This window comes from Prenolepis imparis, unplaced genomic scaffold, assembly GCF_030444845.1.
Source record: "Prenolepis imparis isolate NDT839.2.m4 unplaced genomic scaffold, iyPreImpa1.0 SCAF_195, whole genome shotgun sequence".
Taxonomy (NCBI): Eukaryota; Metazoa; Arthropoda; class Insecta; order Hymenoptera; family Formicidae; genus Prenolepis; species Prenolepis imparis.
The window spans coordinates 43,904-61,014 of NW_028141353.1; the positions used below are offsets into that span (position 1 = coordinate 43,904).

The 17,111-nt window shown below is 28.9% G+C and overlaps 1 pseudogene; it reads left to right on the forward strand.

Moving 5' to 3' along the window:
• The first annotated feature begins 489 nt into the window (after positions 1-489).
• On the forward strand, positions 490-9,231 carry LOC145947943 (proto-oncogene tyrosine-protein kinase ROS-like; annotated as a pseudogene).
• The last annotated feature ends 7,880 nt before the right edge of the window (positions 9,232-17,111 follow it).

The following is a 17,111-nucleotide window of genomic DNA, read 5'->3' on the forward strand; positions in this document are numbered from 1 at the left end:
TGTTTAAAATACGAAAATAAAGCTTGAAGTCTGTAGTTTGAAAAAATTTTAGTGCCGATTACGTGAAATGATCAGTTTTGCAATGACAAATGACAGAGTGAGAACCTGCAAAACTAATAAATAGAAGGTTCACTTTTCTGAATTGCACGACATAAATCAGTTGACGTTTATTTATCACAATAAAAAATAATAATATTTATTACAATAAAATATAAAATATAAAATATGTTTGATTAATTTTACTAAAAGTATAGTAAAATTAATCAAACATATTTTTAAAATTTTTTTATATTATATTGTCTCACGATTACTAAATGTTTTTCTGGGGTAAATTCTAAAGTAGGTAAATTCTAAAAGAAAATTCTCTCTGTGTTAGAAAAAGTAACTGTTGGAAATAACATAGATTGTGAGTATCATCGATCATGCAGAGCGAAATGAATCATACAGAGCGCAGCAAATAAGGCACGATCAGTCTAATCTGCGATGTTAGTTACGATTGTGATTGCCACGAGAAAAGACAACGTTCCGCATCATTTATTGATTCAAATACTGTTATATAAACGTCACACAACAATATGCAAATATAGTGGATCATAAAAACATGCGTAGTATACAATATGCATAAAAGAAGTAATAATTTTTTATATTTTAGTGAAACAAAAAATGACAAATATCACAATGTGGATAATATTTAAAGCTTGAAAGCGGTGAAAGTGACAGAAAACAATAATTCTATGATTTTCGGATTGCTTATTAAATGTTCGATTATATTTTTATTAATTATCTATTTACGAAATATTAAAAGAAATTACAACAAATATAAATTATTATCTTGGATACAATCAAGTAAATACGCGTTGCTTCGTATTCATTTTTGTTATTGGTTCCCATAGAAAAATTATAAAAATTACTATTTACTAGAATAATGTGATTGATCATAAAAGATATATTAAAGTGTAATATTGGAAGACAGTAACGCGATTCGCAAACTAGATTCTAAAGAATTCATCGAGCACATAATAAAGTATCGAGTCGATTAGATGAAATCTGAATCATTTATAGAATAAAAAAAAAAAATACTGGTGATTAAAAATTGAGCGCCAACATTCACCGAAGGAAGAGGTTATTATGTTTAAGATAAGATTATGCGTTTTATTGAAATGTTTAATGCTGATGAAGGCAGCTATCGCGATTTCGACAAATAATCATACCGTTCCGGACAACCTTTTCACGCAGGTAAGAGATTTTTTTCGCTTCATTAAAAAACAATTAAATGTTATTACAAGCAATAGTGCAGTTTATTTGAGTAACTAAAACGTGTTATATAATAATATTACATACTGTATAATAAAATAAAACTATACATAAAACTAAAAAGTATAATGCAATGAGAAAGGTTGTATAAAGCTTGAAAATTTTATTTTGTTTATAAATATTTGTATAATATAGTACAAAATTAAACTTAATCAACATGAAATATTAAAATTTGACTGTATTATGTTTGTGTTTCTATTGTTATTTCTATGAATAATAATTATTAATATTAATGAGATTTTCTGTTAATTTTTCATTATTTTGATACATACATACATACATACATACATATATATATGACACTTGAATTGAGTTTTATGTGATTTTTCATCAATTTGCAAAAAGATCTTATTTACTTTATTAAATATTTTTAATTATTTAATAATATAATAAGACATGTAAATAAATTTTTAGTAAACTAAATTAATTCAAAGAGTCAGCGTCATTTTGATGTGTCAAGGATAGTTGCATTTGTGCTATATACATATAAAGGAATGTCGACTAAATTGGTATAGTAAAATTCAAATTGTATCAATTAACTTTATAGGGCCAAAAGTTAAATGAACAATAATACGTAACAGCAATCTATTCCAATCTAACTAGTAAACAATTATAGATGTATATATATATATATATATATATATATATATAATATTTATAGTATATCCATTTATATAGCTATATGAATATAGATATCCATTTAAATAGTTATATGTAGAATATGCACCTATTCTTATATATCGTGGTAATGTCAATCGAAAGATTATGGTATCCTGTTTTCCAGAATTTGTTTGCGTTAAAAGATATAACCATAATCAAAAAGAATTTCGACAAGATTTCAAGTACAAAAATTTATATAATTTCTATAATCACACACAAACACATATAAAAGAGAATACTTTAAACATTTGGATTCTTGAAATATAAACATTATTATTGAAATTTTAATTAAAACATACGGATTATTACAAAGTAAATTCGCTTATTTTAAAAAGTTAACTAACAATCGCAAAAAAACTAAATCATGAACTATAACTATCAGCAAAATCGCTTCAAGAATCGAAGAGAGTAACATTTTAATATAACATTTATTAAAAAAGAAACAATTATGAATTCTTATTAAATAATCCTTATTCTGCCTATTCTGCGTTAGTTTCTTTTTAATATAAGAATCATGTTTGATATTTCGCAAGAAAATATAATTAAAAATAATAAGAATAAATATTATAGAAATAAAATTACATAATATTTAACACATTATAAATTAGGAATGGAATTATAAAATATCAAGCTAAAATTATTACAAAACAAGAAATTTTATGCTTATTTTATTTATTTTGACATACGATGTTATTTTTTATGGTAATCTTATTTATATATATTTTTAGATATACTATTTTATTTAACATTAATGATACCGTAGAATTTCTGGCCTAGCTGTCTAACTTATTTTTTTTTATATGTTATATTTTATTCAGGATATTCCAGTGCCCGAAAACAACAATCATCTCATTTTACAAAATCTCCAGCCGGATCAGAATTATTCTGAAAGCGTGACTATAAGAAATGAAGTCAATGAAGTAGATGAAGTTACATTTGCAAATATGTCCATGAACCCAGAATCTATTGGTAAGATGCAATGAATATATAAAACGTTAATAAAAATTTAAAAATTTTACAAGTTGTAAGTATAATGTAAATTCAAGAGAAAGTGAAAATTAAATTTAAAAAAATATTAAACCATTTTCTAATAACAAGGATAATATAAAATACATTCTGTCAAAAAGAGAGAAAAAATGTATACACTGTATGTAAAATAAAGCAAAATTTAGATAACACCATCAATTTCATTATTATTCTTGTTTGTTTTAAATCAGTCGAAAATAATGTACCTCTGATTTGTGAATAATAGGAAATTTTAGAAAAGTGTTTGGCACTTTATTCGAAGTTTTTTTAATTATAACTTAGCAATTACTTTTCTAACACAAGTCTTGAAACACATACACACACACAAATACACAAGGGTTTTATGTTATTTCATTATTTTAAAAACTTGCTATGTTAATTTAGATATATATATTTTTTTTTTTTTCTTTTTTCTTTATTTTCATTGCACGTTAAATTATTATTATTTTTTTTTATTTATCAAAATAATCAACTTAACCATATTAATATGTACCACCTCAAAATCTCTAGGAAAAATTCCGAGCGTGCCAAGAGCATTCGTAGAGTTCAATGGATTTCTAACTGGAAAAATCAACATTTCTGTGACATTCAGGTGAAGAATCAAAGTTTTTAGTCTATATCCTTTTTTTCTCTAAAATTTAACATAGACATATAAAAATATTGATTCTGTTAAAAATTTATTAAATATGAAAAGGCTAAATTTTATCTTACAGGTGGAATCAACCTAAACATGAAAACAAAGTGATACAAGGATATTCAGTGCAATGTTGGTTCATCGAGAACCTAAAAACGATTCAAATCTTTGACGACAAAACTATTTTAACTACAATGGAATGCACAGAACATAATCTAAAACCTAATACAACGTACTATTATCGAGTACGAGCGCATACTAAAGCTGGTGCTGGTCCTTATACGGATTTAATGAACGTATCAACGACGCACGAAAATCCGATACCTCAATTATTGATTACAGTGAATAATACCATTACAATATGGGATCTGGATTCAAGAACCTACGTCAATCTCTTTACCTTTAATAGCAAATTTAATGTAATAGAAGTGGTTTATTCTGTAGCAGAACATAAAATTTATTGGCTCGAGGATAACATTGAGTTTAGGTATATACAAGATTTAATGATAGGGGATATGAGTACAAATAATATTACAAAAATTACTAGTTTAAAAGAAAATTCCTACAATCTCTGCATCGATTGGATAGGAAGAAATCTATATTGGATGGAATATGACATCTCATTGTCAGCGACATCCATTATAAAGCTGGACTTAACAATGTGGCAAAATGGCATAGTCAAATATGATAAGATCTTGAGCAGAGAGAATAGTCCTTCTTATTTAACTATACAGCCATCTATAGGGTACGCTAACTTTTATTCACTAAAAAAATTAACACTAATGTGTCTTTCAGTTAAGAATTTATAGTATTTTCTAATTTTGCAGTAATATACTATGATTTTGTAATAAAGATATAAAGAATCATAAAATCATTAATTATCATAAAATTGTAATAACTTAAGCTTATTATTTTATTAACTTCACGTTTAAAATTATGTTTTATAATACACATATATAATAATATATATATTTTCCAGATTTCTATACTGGATCGAAACGTTAGATGCAAATTCATATTTACAGTATGTAATAATGAAATCGGATCTTGACGGAAGAAATGTGCAATCTTTTTTAAAATCCGATAAGACCTTTTGTCCAAACAGTCCATCAATTTTAGAATATTATCATGTAATAAAGCTTGACATCACAAATACAGAGGAGCCGCTAATGTTATGGAGAGAAAACAATAAATTAATTGTGGCGAACATTAAAATAAATAAATGCAATTCGATTTCAACTGCTGAAATAGGCGCACAGTTTACGTCAAATTTTATAACTGATAATACAAACATTTATTTAAACGGACCTTATGTAAATACATCAGATTTTTACCTTTATATTTTTAAAAAGAAGTATGCACTTGTCAACAGTGAAAAAAACGCATCTAAACACGTGCAAATAATAAGATACACGGATTATTTTACTACCATGATATCGTTTGGTAAATTATCCTCCTTACAACCATATCCTCGGAAGGAATGCCTTATAGCTGATGAAAAAATTTATAATATTACAATAATAAAAATAACAGCGAACAGTATTGTTTTTAAATTTTATACGACCGAATCGACTCGCAAGCACAAATGCAAAAACAACATACCAACTCCTAAATATATCATCTACGTAAGCTGTTTGAATAATAACCTTAGTAACAAGTTCGATGAATTCTATATGCAGACATACGAGCGGCATTATGAAATTCAGAATTTAACACCGTTTACAAAATACAACCTGAAGCTAGCTGTGAGCAATTTTTACTCTGATCAATTATCGACGAACCTGCAATTCAGCTCGGAAGTCATACTAAGAACTAACGAAAGCAAACTCAATGCACCAGAAAATGTGAACGTTCAGGTTCTGACGCCAACTATAGCGGCAGTTTATTGGATTCCATCCACGAAACTGAATTGTGCGACAGTAACTTATAGAATATATTGGGAATCAAATAACTTGGTGAACGTCACGCAACCGATAGAAGAACCATTTATTAATAATAAAGTAGACAACAAACTTTTTACAATAATCCAACCGTTGCTGCCAGAACAGAAATACTTTGTATATGTACGTGTGTATCCAGCTAACTACAGCAATTTACATAATGACAGTTTGAGCAAAACTGTGTACACGTACTCGGAACCGAACAATATAACTTTGAGCGGAGTTAACAAAAACAATATGAATATTTCGTGGATTCCTAGCGTTAATCTGACGATCCATTACGTACTGGAATACAAAAATAATGTGATGCAAAAGTGGCAAATCGCAGATAGTTTTGAGACGAATAATGATGAGACAGTAATGTATTATATAGAAAACTTGCTACCGGCAACTTTATACAAGTTTCGTTTGATACTGACATATCCTGAGTACGAGAACTTTACATGGCCATCTGATGAAAGATTTATTTTTCAAACACTTGGTAAGCAAATATGATAATATGTAGATATTTTAATATGATCTGTTTATTTTACATACATATAAATGAATTACATAATTTTAAGAATGAAATATTTTTAATGATAAAATTATAAGTAGAAATATTCAAATTAGACAAAAAAATTAAAACTATATTTTTATGTAACAAAGGTGATGATTTGATAATTCGAGCTACGCAATATAATCTAACATTGATGTTAAGCCTTGCTTAACCGTTATTGTAATCTGCATCTGCTACTTTATTTATTGTTGTAAGTATATTTGATACACATTTTTTAAATTACAAATTATGATTAATGTAATAAGTGTAGGGATTTTTCAAAAAAACATTAACTTATTTGTTATAAGAGCAAAATTTAAAATTTGCACTGCATAATATTATTTAAATATATTATAACTTTATAACAGTATACCGACAACGCAAAGAAGATAACGAGCAAGTTTTGTCTAGGATTCTACATGAGGTACTTATCGGAAACTTTCAGCATAATGCGCTATACAGGCCTGCGTTGCAATATAATCCAAATAAATTTATGCTTACTAAAATCAAACGTGAGCAAATCACACTAACGAAACTCCTTGGCAGCGGCGCATTCGGAATGGTAAATTTTTCGTAACGTCATATTTTAAGTCATTAATGTTTAAATGTAGAAATAATAAATACACATTTCTTAGTAAATGTTACACCGAAAAAATTGTTTTCTTGAAATGCATTAATAAGTCCTCTTAATAGATAACAATATTTCCATTTTTTAAATTGAGAATATATTTTCAATTTCTTTTGCAACTTCAGCGCCGCAATAAATAAATATAATAAATTAATAAAAATTTAAAATTAAAATTAATAAAATAAAATTATTTAAATTTATAATAAATTTATAAGTTTACAATTAATATTAAAAATAATAACATAATAAGCAAAAATGTGTATTTAACTATGTCAAACACATAAAACATATATTCAATTATATGTGTAACATTTAAATATACATGTAATAAGTAACAAATGTCCATTTGTAAGACTGTTCTTTGTTATATCGATTAATAATTTTAATAATACACGGATAGAAAAACATCTCATTAAGTATATATTCTTTGTTATATCGATTAATAATTTTAATAATACACGGATAAAAAAACATCTCATCAAGTATATATTCTTGCATGTTAAGAATATCTCTTTAGAGAATTTTCCTCCTAAATTAAGAGGATCCTTTTGGCGCCTATTTTAGTGGAAGATATTATAAAGATAAGTGGCATATACTTAAGATGAGAATACAATTTTTTCGGATATATAAATCAACATTTTAAAAGAGATAGTAATACATTAATTTTTAAAACATACATATGCACTTAATTTTTTTCGTTGAATTATTTAAAATAAAACGAAATATATATGTATAATGTTATAAGAAATTAAATTATCTTTTCTTGTTTAATAAAAGTTACATTAATTTTCAATATTTCGCAGGTGTATCAAGGGAATGTCAAGGATTTAGAAGAACCGGGATCAGAGACATCCGTTGCCATAAAAATGTTAGAAAGGTGTGCTTCCGTCGAAGAAAAAAAGAAATTCTTGCAAGAAGCTAAGCTTATGAGTCACTTTAGACACGAACATGTGTTAAGATTACTAGCTGTCTGCTTAGACGACGATTCTCCATTACTCGTGTTGGAATTAATGGAAACTGATCTGCAAAAATATTTGAGAGAGTGTCGAATATTACAACCTTCTGATTTACACGCTTTGCGTCTACAAGACTTGCTCGCTACGTGCGAAGATGTTGCGCGAGGCTGTTGCTATTTAGAAGAGCTGCGCTTTGTGCATAGAGATCTCGCGTGCCGAAATTGTTTAGTGTCTGCGAGAGATCGTGAGAATCGTATCGTCAAAATCGGTGATTTCGGACTTGCTAGAGATATTTGCAGGGATGACTATTATCGCAAGGTAGATATCATTAATTAAAAAAGATGAAACTTTTTGAAAGTGTTTTTCTATTGTAGCGTCTTTATATTATTATATTATATCTTTAAGTCAAATAGAATTTAAGAAAAATGAAGATTATGTATATATTTTTATATATATTTCTCCAATATATATGCATATAATGTATAATGCAAAATATTAGTGAACAAAATGTATAATGCAAAATATTAGTTTTTTGCTTAAGAATACTTACTGCAAAAATGGATAATTAGAATAGGAGATTTATCTTTGTTAAAATTTTATTTTAGGAAGGAGAAGGTCTGCTTCCTGTTCGCTGGATGGCACCGGAATCCCTAGCGAACGGAATATTTACTTCTCAGAGCGATGTTTGGTCATTCGGAGTACTAATGTGGGAGATTACATCATTGGGTGAGCAACCTTACTCTACAAAATCTAATCTCGAAGTGATGAATTACGTACGCGAGGGAGGCACGTTGCAGATGTCTCTCGACTGTCCATCCTTGTTATATCTATTGATGCAGCGTTGCTGGGGTGTAGCAAATGCCAGACCAAATTTTAAAATTTGTCTGAACAATATTATAGATCTAAGAAGCGACATAAAAGACGCAAAATTGCATCCAATATGAATATTATTTAGCCGGCACAATTAATTAATTATTTGAACATGTGTATATTAAAGAGAAACGAATTTTTGCACATTTATTTGAAATATTTGAAAATATGTCTGCCTTAGACATGTCTATATATGTTTGTAAGTAAATTGGTCATTGTCATTTTATAATCTTATTTTTCAAAGAAACGTAATAAACTATATGTTTACTAGAAGTTTTATAACTTGATCGAATGCAGAGGCATCGTGATCTATTACAAAGGGAAATCTTAATATGTAAGAGTGAAAGAGATAGTATTTTGCGATTCGTTGATTAGCTTTAAAGAATTTATCGAATGATATACAAAAAACATCTAATATTGGACATTAAAATTTTAATTATTGCATTTATTCAGTACCATAGCGCGAAAATTACAAGTGCTCTTTAATTATGTAAAGGCTAGTCAATGTTTTATTAGAAAGTGGGAGAATTGTTGCCTTGCTTCGTAAATTCGCCAGTGACCTACAATAGGTGTTATCTCAGAGAGGATATAAATGACTTTTTGAAAAATGGTTCTAATTTATTGCATTATAGCATTGCATGTTTAACTAAAAATACTAACGAATAATCACGTACTTCTCGTAGAATTTAGGATATATTGCAGTTCTGTTCAGTTTCCAGAAAAAGTACTCTACTATATATGGTTGTAAGTTTCACTCCAGTAAAAGATTTCTTTATTATAAAAAGTTAAATATTTTTACATATGTTAATTTACATGTATAACTGTAAAACTATAAACAAAAAAGTTGATGTTAAAAAAATTTACTTAAATAATTTAAACTGCATAATCAAAGAGCTTGACATTATATAAGCTTGATATTAAAAGCTGATATAAAAAAGATGTATAAAGTTTGTTAATATTACATTTAAAATTACCACATGTAAGAATAGATGTTATGTAGTATAAAATTATGCTTTTATAATTATAAATATGGCCGTATACATATATTAAAACGTAACCATAATATAATATATGTATATATTTTTGAAATTTTTATATTTAAAAATAATGATTTTTAATATTAATGAATTTTTATTTTCTATATAAAAGTGTTAAAGTAGCGTAAATCTAAATTTTTACTCGGGATAGTTTTAGCATAATTCGTTTCACCATTTGACATTAAAATATGAAAAGAGATCAAGTTTTATCTATCAAGAAGTATCAGTTCAAATAGGTGATTATTTTCGATACTTTTGGAAATGATATATGAAGATAGATAAAATTACTATAAAATTTTTTGTTTTTTTAATATCCATTCTCGATATTCTATAATTTTTATTTTAAATTTATAATACACAACTAGAAACATGAAGATGAATTAATGTATAGTGTTAAATACTTAATAACTTTCTTACCGATAAATTCTTACCGATTTCATTATTTACAGTCACGTTTTCAGAATAATCTTGGACACAGATTCGTTGTTTGGTGACATTTAGTAATCCTTGATCTAGAAGTTGATTTAAAATGTTCTATTGATATACATTGTATAGCTTGTAAGTGTGATCTATCTCGTTGGATCGCTTGAAAATATTTCAAAATAAATATTACATGTAATGGTTTGCATTATCTTTAATAAAAAATGAGATGTTAATTTTTAAAGTCAATAATTCGCTTACAATACCTTATAATTATATAATATATGTATAATGTTCTATATTACTATTAACACATTTGCATAAGAAAAATTTTAAACTTTAGCATATATTTCGTTTACTAACACTGAAAAATAATAAAATAATTCAACTTCTTTTTTTATAAATGCGTTTATTATCACTCACAGTTTTAACAATGTTTATATTTCAACAATAAATGTTTTTATTATCATTTTCTTCTTCGTCATAGAAATTTTATAACTTTCTGTGTGCTTGCGCGCACGTGTGTGTGTGTGTGTATGTGTAATTTCTTGTTAAATTTCTTTTTTTATTGTTATATTTTTAACGCAAACAAATTTTGAAGAGCACGATATCATAAACTTTGTATCCTGTGAGAGAAAATATGTACCTAATATGTGTGTACATTAAAGTATACATATACATTAAGTGATAAATAGTATATAAATTCGCACATATAGCGAGTGATAGCTGTTGCGCATATTTATTGATTTATTGATTCAGATTGATTGAGCTAATTCGAAGATTCATTGTATTGATCTTTTACTTCGGTACTTAGTAATTGTTTTGTTACAATTTATTTTAACTCTAAATTTTGATTTTTTATTATTGTATTAAATAAAAAATAATTTGCCTTTTTCTCTGTAAGATTTATACAAAAATTTATAAATATAAATAGATATTTACAGAGAAATAAAAATGTATAAAAAATTACAGAATATTCATGAATAAATAAATCAAAGTGTCATATATATATGTATGTGTTTATCAATGTAACATTGAGTAAACGGACTCATTAATGTTACAATTTTTTATTCTTATATATAACAATTTTGAACATGACAAAAAATAAATACATATTAGGTTTAAATTTTAATATCGCGTTTTAACTACGTTTAATCGGATAGATTTATTATCTTAAAAAATTAGAAACAATTTAAACATGTGTAAATTCGTGTATTTGCGCAAAATAAAAAAAATTTAAAAAGAAATGAAAAAATCAATTTTAAGCTATAAACAATGACAGATTTCTTCATATTTTGACATGAGAAATAACTGTAATAAATTTGAAAAAATTGCGTCTTATGTTCTCCGAGGTTTACTTGTGAGAAGCGATATAGAAGACGTAAAATTGCATGCAATAAATATTATCTAGTCAACACAGTTAATTAATTATTTGTACATGTGCATATGAAGAAGAAACGAGTTTTTGCACATCTAATTGAGAATAGATGTCTGTATTATACGTGAATTGCACATTGTTATTTCATAGTATTATTTAAAAAAAAGAACGTAATAAACTATAATATATTTATTAGAAGTTTTATAACTTGATCATGTGCATCGTGATCTGTTACAAAAGGAAATATGTAAGAATGAAAGATAATAACTTGCGATTCGTAGATTAGCTTTAAACAATTTACCGAAATATATAAAGATTTATATAAAGATATATATAAAGATTTAATTTATTGGATATTAATGTTTTAATCTTTGTCTTATTAATTCAGAGTATACATGGCGCGAAAATCACGAGCGCTTTTTAATTATGTAAGGGCTAGTCAATGCTTTATTAGAAAATGATTATGTGTTACCTCAGAGAAGATTCAAACGACTCTTTGAAAAACGATTCCAATTTATCTTATTATAGCGTGACACATGTACGTATAATATATAACTAAAAGTACTATAATATTAATAAGCTGTCACGTACTTCTCGAAGGATACAAGGTATATTGCAGCTCCGCTGTGTTCGGATCTAAACTTTAGTCAAGTATAAGATATTGTTATTAAAGAAAATTAAATGTTTTTACAAATGTTAATTTACATATATAATTGTAAAACTGTACAAAAAAGACGTTAAAAAAATTTACTTAAATAAAAACTGCATAAGCAAAAAACTTGATACAAAAAAAAGATGTATGTATAAAGTTTGTTAATATTACATTTAAAATTGCCACATTTATAAATAGATGTTATGTAGTATAAAATTATGCTTTTATAATTATAAATGTGGCCGTATACGTATATTAAAACGTAGCCCAAATATGTTTTTGAAACTTTTATATTTAAAAATAAAGATTTTTAATATTAATTAGTCTTCATTTTCTATAAAATTGTTAAAGTAGCATCAATACTTTTAGTAAAGCACATAATATTTTTAATGTTTCTAACATAATAATTTTCTTCTATGGTATTCGATCGATTTTTACGAGACTCTCGACTATGAGTGATCGATAAAAACGATAGAATAAAAAAGCAAATAATATAATATTTATAATTATTATTAATTAATTATATTATTTATAAATTATATAATTATAAAATATTAAATTATAATTATAAAGTATTTTAATAAACTTGCTTTATTGGAGTGTAAAAATTCCTAGATTTATTATGAATAATATAGATATTATTTTTATGTTTTCGATGTAGTAAATTTACTTCTTAATAGTATATGTTTGCATAAATTAATTTATCTTGCAATCCTATTTAGAGAATAAAGCTACTATAGATCGACATGAATAGAATACCTACAAGCAAACTCAACTTGTCAATTATTTATTGCATTAATTATACTTCGGGACAATATTTGTAAGCATTTATAATTTAAACATTTGACCATTAATTAAGAGCATTTTATGATCATTTGCATGTATTATAAAATCACTTAATGAATTACGGTTTTCTTTAAAGCTTTAAAGAATGGTCTATGATATATGTGAGGCTGTATATAATATTAAATAGGGTATACATTATGCACTTCTTTTACTTTTTTCACGAAGATTGTAAATATAAAAATTTTTTTATTTTAAATGTAAAGCAGTGCAATTAAAAAATTAAAACTCTCTGTGAACAGTTTCCACGAATAATTATATTATATATTCTCTGATTAATATTTATCACATTAAAAAATAATAATATCTATTACAATAAAATATAAAATATGTTTGATTAATTTTACTAAAAGTATAGTAAAATTAATCAAGCATATTTTTCAAATTCTTTCCATACCATATTGTCTCACGATTACCATGATTTTCAAAGTAAATTATAAGAAAATATTCTCTGTGTTGGAATAAGTAACTGTTGGAGTAACACTGATTGTGAGTATCGTCGATCATGCAGAGAGAAATGAATCATAAACAAAGCGCAGCAAATAAAGCATGATCAGATCAGTCTAGTCTGCGAAGTCAGTTACGATTGTGATTGCCACGAAAAAAGACAACGTTGCGCGTCATTTGATTCAAATACTGTCATATAAAAGTCACACAACAATATACACATATAGTGGATCCTAAAAGCACATGCGTTGTATATAATATGCATAAAAAAAGTAATCATAATTTTCTATATTTTAGTGAAACAAAAAATATCACAAATATCAACGTGGATAATATTTTATGCTTGAATAGCGGTGAAAGTGACAGAAAATTTATAATTCTATAATTTTCGGATTGCTTATAAATTGTTCGATTATATTTTTATTGATTATCTTTTTACGAAATATTAAAAGAAATTACAACAAAGATATATTATTATTTTCGATAGAATCAAGTGAATACGTGTCGCTTCGTATTTATTTTTGTTATTGGTTCCCATTGAAAAATTATAAAAATTATTATTTACTAGAATATTGTGATTAATCATAGAAAGATATATTAAATGTAATATTGGAAGACAATAACGCGATTCGCAAACTAGATTCTAAAGAATTCATCGAGCACATAATAAAGTATCGAGTCGATTAGATCAAATCTGAATCATCCATAGAATAAAAAAAATACAATACTGGTGATTAAAAATTGAGCGCCAACATTCACCAAAGGAAGATATTATTATGTTTAAGATGAGATTATGCGTTTTATTGAAAAGTTTAATGCTGGTAAAAGCAGCTATCGCGATTTTGACAAAGAATCATACCGTTCTAGACAACCTTTTCACGCAGGTATGAGATCTTTTTCGCTTCATTAAAAAACAATTAAATGTTATTACAAGTAATAGTGCAGTTTATTTGAGTAACTAAATCGTATAATATAATAATATTACATACTGTATAATAAAATAAAACCATACAAAAAACTATAAAGTATGATGCAATGAGAAAGGATGTATAAAGCTTGCAAATTTTATTTTGTTTATAAATAGATGTATAATATAGTCAAAAATTAAACTTAATTAAGACAAAATATTAAAATTTGACTGTATTATGTTTGTGTTTTTATTGCTATTTTTAAGATTAATAATTATTAATATTAATAAGATTTCCTGTAAATTTTTAACTATTTTGATACATACTTACATACATACATATATATATAACACTTGAATTGAGTTTTATGTGATTTTTCATCAATTTGCAAAAAGATCTTATTTACTTTATTAAATATTTAAAATTATTTAATAATATAATAAGACTTTTGGGCTTCCGGTTCCGGAAAGTGTAAGAGTGACAGGTGTGAGAACGTGTGGTCAGAATTTTGTGAGAGGGTGACGTTTAGAGTGAGAGGAGAGGAGAGAGTTGTGTGTGGGTTGTAAGAGAGGAAGAGGGGAGTAGATATTGATAAGGGGGAGAGGTGAGAAGTGGAGGCTACGGAGTTAGAAGAGGGAGATTCAGTGGAGGTTAAGTGCCAGAGAGGCACGTGGCGGTGGGAGTGTAGCGGAAAAGTGTAGTAGGTAGCAGACAGGTGTAAAGACACTAGGCTAGGGACATAGTGACAGCGCGGAAGAAGTTTAAGGCATAGAACACAGGGGAAGATAGACGGGATAGAGAGTAAAGAATCGAAAAAACAGAGAGTAGGTAGATATGAGTGAGGTAGACAGGGAGGAAAAGCTAATGGTGGTTGAGGTGATGAAGAAGCGGGTGGAAGAGGGGAGGAAAAAAGTAGGAAGGCCGAAAAAAGTAGAAGAATTGGGCAAAGAGAGGAGGAGTAGCATGGGGTGCATAGAGAACTATGTGATGAGGAAGAGGGAATGGGCAGGGGAGGAGGAAGGAGAGGAGGAGGAATGGGCTCTGAGAAGAAGTAAAAAGGTAGATAGGTTACAAGAAGGGGGGCAGGGGAGGAAAGGGAGGGGCTCTATATCATGATAAGGGGGATGGGGGAACAAATCATGGAGAGGCTCAATGAGGAGCTAGGGAAGATGAGAGTAGAGATAAGGCAGAGGGATGAGAAATGGAAAGAGGAAAAGAGAGAGATAGATCAAAGAATTCAAAGGTTAGAAAAGAGATTGTTAGAGATGGAAGCCAAGTTAGAAAAGGTGGAAGAGAAAAGAGGGAGGGGGGAGGTAGAGAGAAAGGGTGGGGGAGGATATAGAGAGTTGGAAGAGGCGGTAGTGGACACAATGAAGGGGTTAGGTAGAAAGATGGAGCTAAAAGAGAGAGAAGAAAGAAGGAACAACATTGTGATCCGTAGGTTGGAGGGAGGGAAGGAGGGTTAAGAGAGAGAATAGATAGAGTAATGAAAGAGATGGGAGTGAAAGTAGACTTAGAGTGGGTTAGAAGAGTGGGAGGAAGAGAGGGGAGAGAGGGGGAAATGGTGATAGCGTGACTAGGAAATAGAGAACAGAAAAGACAAGTAATGGAGAGAAAGAAAGGTCTGAGGGGAAAGATGACTAGAATAGAGGATGACCTAACGTGGGGAGAAAGAAGGATGAGGTGGAAAATAGGAGAAATTGCGGAAGAGGAAAGAGGGAAAGGAAATAGAGTGTGGACGGGATATGGAAGAATTAGGATAAATGAGATATGGTGGAAATGGGATGAGGAGGAAGGCAGGCTAAAGAATTGGAAAGGAGAATGTAGGGGAGGAACGGTAGAGAAGGGGGAAGAAGAGACCGGAAAAGTGAGGGCCTAGAGAAAGCAATTAAGGGAAAAAAGATAAAAGGAACAAAAGGAATGAAGGGAGAGGAAAATGGAAGGAGAGGGAAAGTAGAGGAGAAGATAGAGGTGGGTAATAGAAAGAGGGGCTGGAAGGGGAGGGAAGAGTGGAGGGGGTGGAAAGTGGGTTTCTGGAATGTGGCGGGGATCAGGAATAAAGGAGAAGGTTTCTGGAGAGAGGTGAAAAAATGGGAGGTAGTTATTATGATGGAAACCTGGGTGGATGAGAAGGGCTGGGATAAAGTTAAGAGGGTTCTGCCGAGAGGATACAGGTGGGAGAAACAGTACGCGAAGAGGAGGAATAAAAAAGGAAGAGAGCGATGGGGGGGATGATTATTGGAATTAAGATGGAGGGAAAGGTTGACGAAGTAATGAGGGTAGAAGAGAGAGGAGAAGGGGTAATGGCGGTAGAGGTGAGGGTGGGAGGAGAGAGGTGGAGAATAGTGGGGGTATACGTGAATGGGGATATGGAGAGGAAAATGGAGATAATGAAAGACTGGTTAGAAGATCAGGAGGAAGAAAGACGGACAATGATAGGTGGAGATTTTAACGCGAGGACGGGCACACTAGGAGGTAGGAGGGAAGGGGGGAGGAGGAGGAGGAGGAGGAGGAAAGGAAGTCAAAAGACAGGAAATGGAATAAGGAGGGAAAGATGCTAGTGGAAGGGCTGGAGAAGGTAGGGTGGGGAATCCTAAATGGAAGCATAAGGAAGGATGAAGGTGGCGAGTTCACCTATACGGGTGGGAGGGGAGAATCAGTGATAGACTACGTGATAGGGGAGGAAAAGGTGAGGGATAGAGTGTTAAAAATGGAAGTAGGGGAAGGTGTGGAATCGGATCACCATCCGCTGATTGTGACGCTAAAAAGGATAGAGGAGGGAAAGAGAAAGGTAGGAAAAAGAGAGAAAGAGGAAAGAGGGGGAAAATGGACAGAAAGAGGAGGGGAAAGAATTAGGAGT